Source organism: Mandrillus leucophaeus, unplaced genomic scaffold (genome assembly GCF_000951045.1).
Source record: "Mandrillus leucophaeus isolate KB7577 unplaced genomic scaffold, Mleu.le_1.0 Scaffold459, whole genome shotgun sequence".
Lineage (NCBI taxonomy): Eukaryota > Metazoa > Chordata > Mammalia > Primates > Cercopithecidae > Mandrillus > Mandrillus leucophaeus.
The window spans coordinates 1,428,808-1,436,918 of NW_012104909.1; positions in this window are offsets into that span (position 1 = coordinate 1,428,808).

The following is an 8,111-nucleotide window of genomic DNA, read 5'->3' on the forward strand; positions in this document are numbered from 1 at the left end:
CATATGATTTAGATAAGAATCACAATTGCTTTTCTTGTTCACCTACGACAAAGGTAGACACAGGCCTTCCACATTCCCATTCCTTGTCTCATGTTTGATTAGCTGAACAATGTATACCCAATGGCCACTCTGGACAAAACGTCTGCTAACTAGACTAGACACAACTTTAGTTAAGCTTCTGACCTCTCCTCAGAATCCTGAACTTCAACCCACCCTGTGCCTGGGCCATCATCAGAATGTGGAATGACTCTTCTGAGTCATATGTCCCAAGAATCAGCCCCAAATAAAGAAGTTCCCCGATGAATGGTACAGTCATATCACCTGCTCACCACACTCCTTCATACCTGATTCTCTCTAGCCTTATTTACTCCTCTCGATAAAACAAAATCCCTTTCTTCCCTACCCCTGTGACTCTTAGATTTTGTGGTCAGAGTCCTCCTATTGCAAGTCTCCTTTACCCTATGGCAATATTCCCCTCCCCCATCACCTATTGTCCTTTTAAATCAAGTTTCTCTTGTCCTAAAGCAGATCAAAAACAAACAACTGTCATTCTGAAGTAGTTAGAAAAGCTTAAACTTTTCTTGAAAAAGTAGTTCAGAGAAGAATGTTTAATTACCTGTAAATTAAAACTCAAAATACATAATACAAATGCCACTTCCTTACTTTACCTAATACTATTAAACTATTAATTTATAACCAGACTTAACTAAAACATAAAATGATGTAGAAATAGCAAAGTATTGAAGATAAACAAATAATACTTTTTCTCTGATTTGTGTGTCCTTTTGAGTTATGTTAATACTTTGCAAACTAAAATACGTGTTGCACTGTGATTCTACTGCACATAAGTTTCTTACCCAACAGGATGAACTATAGTTGTTCCTGAGTATCCATGTGCAATTAGTTCCAGCACCTCTTTTGAATACCAAAATCTGCAGATGCTCGGGTTTCTGATATAAAATGACATAATATTTGCAGATAATCTATGCACATTCTCCTACATAAATTATGTCTAGATTTCTTATATTACCTAATACCATGCAAATGTTATGTAAATAGTTATTATCCTGTATTGTATAGGAAATAATCACAAGAAAAAGAAAGTCTGTACATGTATAGTACAGATGCAATTTCTTTTCTAAATATGTTGAATCCATAGACATAAAAGCCACAGATATGGAGGGTAGACTGTACACCAAAACCCATCTAAATTGTTCAATTAGATCAGTCCACAGATCACATGCTTGTATATGGTAGTTTGTTAATTTGCTATAAAAATTCCAAACTCTTATCAATTTCTTTATTTATCTGCTATCACACCAGCAACAAATTGAATAGCACTCAGTATGAATTCAGAAGTCCTGGGGTTTGGTTCACAGGCAGTTACTTATTGATGCTACATATAACTTTGTCACCTATTGCAACAATGGCTGGACTTGGGAGTGAGGATTTCCTGTTGTTCACTTGCACCTCCACCCTGCTATTTGACTTTAAGAAGTACAGAATCAAATAAGACAGGAAGTTAATGGATAAGATGTCAGTCTTAAGGTTGGACATTAAAAGTACTCCCATATCCAATAATTGGCTAAATAAAATTAACCAGGAGACATCCATTTTAAAAATAATTCATTTTCTAAATAACTTTTTTTTTTTTTTTTTTGAAGACAGCGTCTCACTCTGTTGACCAGGCTAGAGTGCAGTGGTGCGACCTCGGCTTACTGCAGCCTCTGCCGCCCTGGTTCAAGTGATTCTCCTACCTCAGCTTCCAGGTAGCTGGGACTCCAGGTGTGTGCTACCACACCTGGATAATTTTTGTCGTTTTTGGTAGAAGACGGACTTATGCCATGTTGGCCTGGCTGGTCTCGAACTCCTGACCTCAAATGATCCATCAGCCTCGGCCTCCCAAAGTGCTGGGATTACAGGCGTAAGCCACTGCGCCCGGCTCATTTTCTAAATGAATTTTGAAGATAAGAGAGAAATAGGTATGAATCCTGTACCTTTGAAGAACAATAAGTGAATTTCTAATCCATGTTTTGTCAGATTCATTTCTAGAATTTTGTATATTTTCCTGTGTTTTAATGTGATTTTTTAGTTGACATTATCTCATTGGCGTATTCCTTCAACAACTAAAAAGTATAACCAACTGGTAGGAAATTAGTCTGAGTATCAAAGGTAAAGAATTTGTTACACAATTTAATTAAGAAATTTTATTATCTAATCCTCAACATTGAATATTTTATTTCATCCCTGAAAAATAGGCTTAAGTAATTTAATATACAGAATCTATACGGTTGATATGCTACTGAGGGAATCACTTGAAATAACTGAATGTTCTTGAGGGACAATATTGAATAGAGTCTGTTAATATCAACAAGAGTTTCAAACAGTCATACAGGTACTTACCCAAGGCAGAGAGGGTCTACTAACTTGGCAAAGCAAATTTTTGAACTCACTGCTCACTTTTTAGTAAGTGACAGATTTAATAGCCGCAATGGGACTGAATTAACATTTTTACTATTTCTTGATACATTAAGTCAGAAAGCATATGAATGTCCACAAAATATTCTCTATGAATAAAGTAGAATGTAAATTAGTACTAAAGCGCTCTCAACCCCATTCACACAATCCCTCCCCTTTCTCCTAATCCTCCGTTCAAGACCACAGCACAAAATAAGTGGTAACCAAATATAAAATATCTTAACTGCAGTTCTGATTCCTCACTGATAAGCAGAACAAAAACTCATCAACTATGATGCTCTCATATGTGCACTGTGTATAAGCTGAGGGTTTATTTAGTTTGTACATCGATTTCATTCAACTGTCAAGCAAAATAACTGCAGGCACCTACAACATAGTAAATATTCTTCTTTCTTGAATATGCAATTAATATTACACATCATCTTAGAATATCATTCGATAAAATATTTTTGACAATAGCTTCTTCTGCTTTCTCTTTAAACATAGTGTTTACTATTCATGTTGCCATTGGTTTTATATTTTCATCAGCAGTTTTTGCTATAAAATGAAACTTTCCGTGCTTCTCCTACTTTGGTCTCTTCTATACCACTGGCAACAAAATTAATCAATTTACTGAAAGAAATTGACAAAGCAAACTTTTGAACTGACTGCTCACTTTTTAGTAGTCTATGCCTGTTATTTTATGCCTGTTATTTTTAAAAACCTTTCTCAGTGTACCAGAATAAAAATATTAATGGCTTTAAAGTAGGGGTCCTATGTTGACAGATGTCGCAGGTCAAATGAGTTTCCAACTTTTTCTTTCCAGTTCTCCCCACCTCCATCCCTGCGATGAGAGAGTATCCCCACCACCACTATCACCACCATCCCACCAGAATGACATGGTATCTAAGTTCTCCTCTCTTGTAGGGGTGTACAAGTGCCTCACATTGTAAAATGATGAGTCACTGGGGTGTGGGCAAAACTAAGGCAGAATGTCTAGTTTACAGAACAGTTTTGCTGCAACCAGGTGTCCAAATCAAAGGGCTATAGTTAATATGTTTGTGGGCCTCACAAAGGTAAACAAAAGCAAAGCTCAGTAGTTAATCCAGATTGATGCAGGCTTCTGGTGCTCAAAAGCAAAAGTATTTTCTTCTTATTCCTTACTCCTCAGACAAAATCAGGGACTTTTAAAACCCCCACTTACTGCCTCTTTTCTTTCTCTTTTCCTTCTCTGTGTTCTTCTTCCCTTCTCTCATCTTCCTCACCATTTCTTCCCTTCTTTTTTCTTCCCTTCCAGAATGAGCTTAGATTTTTTTGCTCATGATTCTGAAGTGGATGATTAGACTTACTCATGCAGTCTAGGAGTGGGGAAAATGTTTAGAGTACAAGCCAGAGACTTCACAAGGAAGCAGAAGAAACACACTAATCTATACTTCAAGTAACAGTTCTGACAGACGTTTATTCCCCTGTTTGGCAAAGCTTTATAACTGAAAATGAACTGGGGAAGAGTGGCAAATAAATTTTCAGTCAAATATAATTCAAATTTGTTAGATATTCGTAAACATAATACCTATTTGCACTTTTTTTTTCCTGCCACATCTGTGAAATCATGACACTTGCAGGTTTATTTTTCCCTGCATATACAGATTTGCATCTCATATTCACCACTGGAGACCAGTTCACTCTTTGTTTATGATGTTATTTTGGGTTGCACTATTTATGTTACTCTTAAATTCATCACTTTTTATGCTTCAATGAACCCCATTTTAGTCGTGAGTTCATTTTTGAGAATTGGGGATATAATGTAGCCCAAGCATGAAACAAAATTATGAATTTAATAATGTTAACTGTAGCACAAAAATGGCATGCAAGTATATTAAGGTGAGACAAACTGTGCTCTATTAGTTAAATATTTGCAGACAAACAAACCAATATCCTCCTTAAAAGGACATGTAGAACTTTAGAGGACAAAATAATCAGTAATTGTATGAGTAATGGGATCTTTATGCAAATAAAAATTACTCTTACATTGCAGATTTGTTTAAAGCGGTGAACAAAATAGTTTCATGGATTTTTCCTCAAGCTGACAAATAGCCTCCAATGGGGCTACACACCATACTTCAGTACTTCTCTGGCTGTCAGAACATCATGTCTCCTCTCGCATTTCTTGTCTCTAAATTCATTATACATTATACATATTTTTCACCTTTTTCCTCAGACTTAATACATGTGCACACATACACACAAACATATACACATATAATAATTACGAAATAAATTAGAAGGACCTTTGTGTTTTGACCTCTTATCATAATTTAAAGCAATTAATAAAGAGCACAGGACCATAAAAACCTATCTTAACCTCAGAGTGCTTATCTCTAAGAAGCCAGATAAAACACAGCAGTAGTTTTCATTTGTCCACAGTTAACATCTTCTCCATGGAATATGCAATGACCGCATCCTTACTCAAAAGGGATTCTGTGTTATCTTAAGAACACAAAGAAACTGAAGGCGGAAGAGTGATGCTACAGGAAAAAAAACTTCTTGCTGATTACAACAATAATAATACTGCATATCAATTTAGGAAAATGCCTCTGGAAAGACCCAAAATTCACCTCTCTGACTCACACGCAATACTATAGTAATTAATCATAAATGTTTATACATAAAAATTATTTGATGAATTACCTGAACATAAATATTCGGCAAATTAATTTTGTTGCAAAAATAACTGTTTCCTAGCTTAGAACCAGTACACACATTTGTTCATACTAATTTCAATCTCCTTCTCTTCTTCTATTAGTCTTAGTAAGACTAATATTACCTTTCCCTCATACTGGTATGTTGTAGAGATCAAATGGAAAAATGTGAAATGAATTTGAAAGTTGAAAATAGCCGCATAAATAAAAAGTTTTGACATAAATAAACCTTAGTCCAGATAAATGAATCAAAGATGATATTTGAAAATGAGATTACCCAAATTAATTCATGATAAAAATTAATAATTCATTACATTAACTATATTTAATCTTAATATTAAAATAAAAGGCTAATTTCTTCAAATAAGCTTAAATATATGTTGAAGGGAGTAATCATAGCATTGATATGTAATTATATATAGATTTTTACATTAATGCTTGTAATACCTGCGTATGAATTCAGTAACTGTACATAGATTTTTTCAGCATGAATTTAACACATACCAGGAACAGGATCCTAATCTACTTAACAATACTTGTCCTGACTCTCTGCCCATGCTATGTAGTGGAATGTTGACATGGATGCTACTGAAAAAGTTACTGTACTAATATTTATAGAAGGCAGAGGGAAGGACAGCATTTACTGAGTCCTCACTATTTTGGTTTATATTTTATCATTAACTTTGTATGTAACACTGAGTGAGACCCTAACTTTATTTAGTAGTTTATGGGAGGATGAGTTATATATCTTGAAATTGAATGGTAGAAAGGGACAAGCATGCTGCAGGAATTGCCTTTATAGCAGGAATGGTGAGGCAAGCCCTGTGTTGCTGCCTATGAAAAGTTAGCAATGATGATAGTTTCCACAGTCACCAGCAGACAATTCCTAAGCAAAACTTGCTTTCTATTGTCTGAAGACACCCTATTCTCAGTTATAAGGTTTTTAATGTATTTGGTTTCATCCATTTGGGCCTGCTACAAATCATGAACTTTCTAACATCTCTTTTGTATTTGATAGAACTAAGAATTCTCAGTTCCATTATGATGTTAAAATGATGTCATCTGTGTTAAAAGTCAGCCATTATGGTAACTATGCGTCTTACATCTGAGAAGAGGGACATATTTCAAACTTTCTGGCTATCATTTTGAAGAACTACAGGATTCCTAAGGCAGTCAGTCCAAAGAATGAATGATCTGAAAAGGTGGATATTTTATCAAACTTTAAAAAAATAGAATAAAGGGAAAACAAAAGGAATGCCTTTATTGTGACAACTAAAAAAATGTAGACTCTGACAAATATAGACTCTCTCCTAAAAGGATGAATTATGTAGATATTTTTAAATATTCATAATATTTCTTTGTATGTATAGTTTTAAGTAGCATGGTACTGTTAAGGCCATTGCTATACATATGCAACTATGATTACTTTTGTCACTTAATACTCGTCAGAGTACTTTAAAATCATTCACCAGTATGCTTCGCAATAGAAACCAATATAAGGAGATGAAGACACTGAGTTGCACCTTGTCAAATACTGCACTGGAGGTCAGCTTTAGAACCCAGTGATCTCTCCTTGACATAAAGTCTGATGGAAAGACATGTAGACTTAAAAATAATGAGAGATTTAGAGACACAGAAAAATTGTTGAAATATGTAAACGTGGTTATAAGAAACCAATAAGTCAAAGGTTAAAATAAAAACTAATGAACATATATGAAACTAAAAGTTTGAGAAGACAAGTTTTGACTTTGCCTTGAATAAGTTACTTAATTTCCTCAGACCAAACTTAATCTAAAGGGAGAAAATCAGCATAAATTACCCCTAAGAAAGCATCCTCAAAACATAGAAGGCAGCATGATAATATAGAAAGACGTAGATTTTAAAGTCATTATTGCCTGGAGTTTAATCTGAAATTCACTATTATTGGGTGGTGGAGCAAAGGCAAATATATGATTTCATGAGCCTAAATTAGCTCTTAAAATAATAATTATCTACCTTTCAGGAGTGTGATGGAGATTACATGAAATAATGAAAATTAAGTACTTGGTACAGACCTGACATGTAATAAGCACCAAAACTTATTTTCTTTTTACCTATTCCTCTGTATTAACCTAAAATTCTATGAATTTTAGAAGCCAGATTACCCAGGTTATAATCTAAATTATTGTCTCTCGTAGCTAAGTGAACCTATGCTAGAAACTATGTTTCTTCATGTGTAAAATTAAGATTCAAATATATGCTTGGTTTTCTTGTTTGCTTGTTGTTACAATAAAATAAATAATTTGAGAATACGGTCACTTAAAGAGCTGTAGTCATGGACTGGGAAAAAACTAACAACGGTATCTAGAGAATTTCTGCTTCTTGGCATGCAGTATTATTCCATCTTCATAACAATATCGGGAGATATTTATTTCACAAGTGAGAAAAGGCAGAGAGGGTAGGTAACTTATCCAAGGTAACCCAACTAGTAAGTCACAGAACAGCAAAGTCAATCCAGGTATACTGCTAGTAAGAGGAAAGGACTATTTGTTCTTAAAATGAGAACTATGAAGAGAAGAGTAAAGAATAACAGGTTCCCTGAGGAATTACTTAAATGGTGCTCATTAGCATAATAACAGAAAACTCAATAAGCTGAGAAGTAATTGCAAATAAGTAAACAAATAACAATTATAAAAGAAATAATTACTAAATACAAGTTGTCAGTTTAATGCGTAGGTCTAACTGTACTTTTCCTATTATCATGAAACTGACAGAAAAGGAAGCAAAGTCTATGTTAATTCATTATATATTCTCATAGACTTCAGCTGTAGATTGTAAGAGCCATGCCGGTTACTCTGACTCCAGATAGAGAACGAAGAAATCCTCTACGAGCCCCATGGGTTTACAGAAGTCTATCAATCACTCTGTCAGTCTTCCGGATCATAATTCAAGTTGCCTTCCCCAATTTTGTTGGAT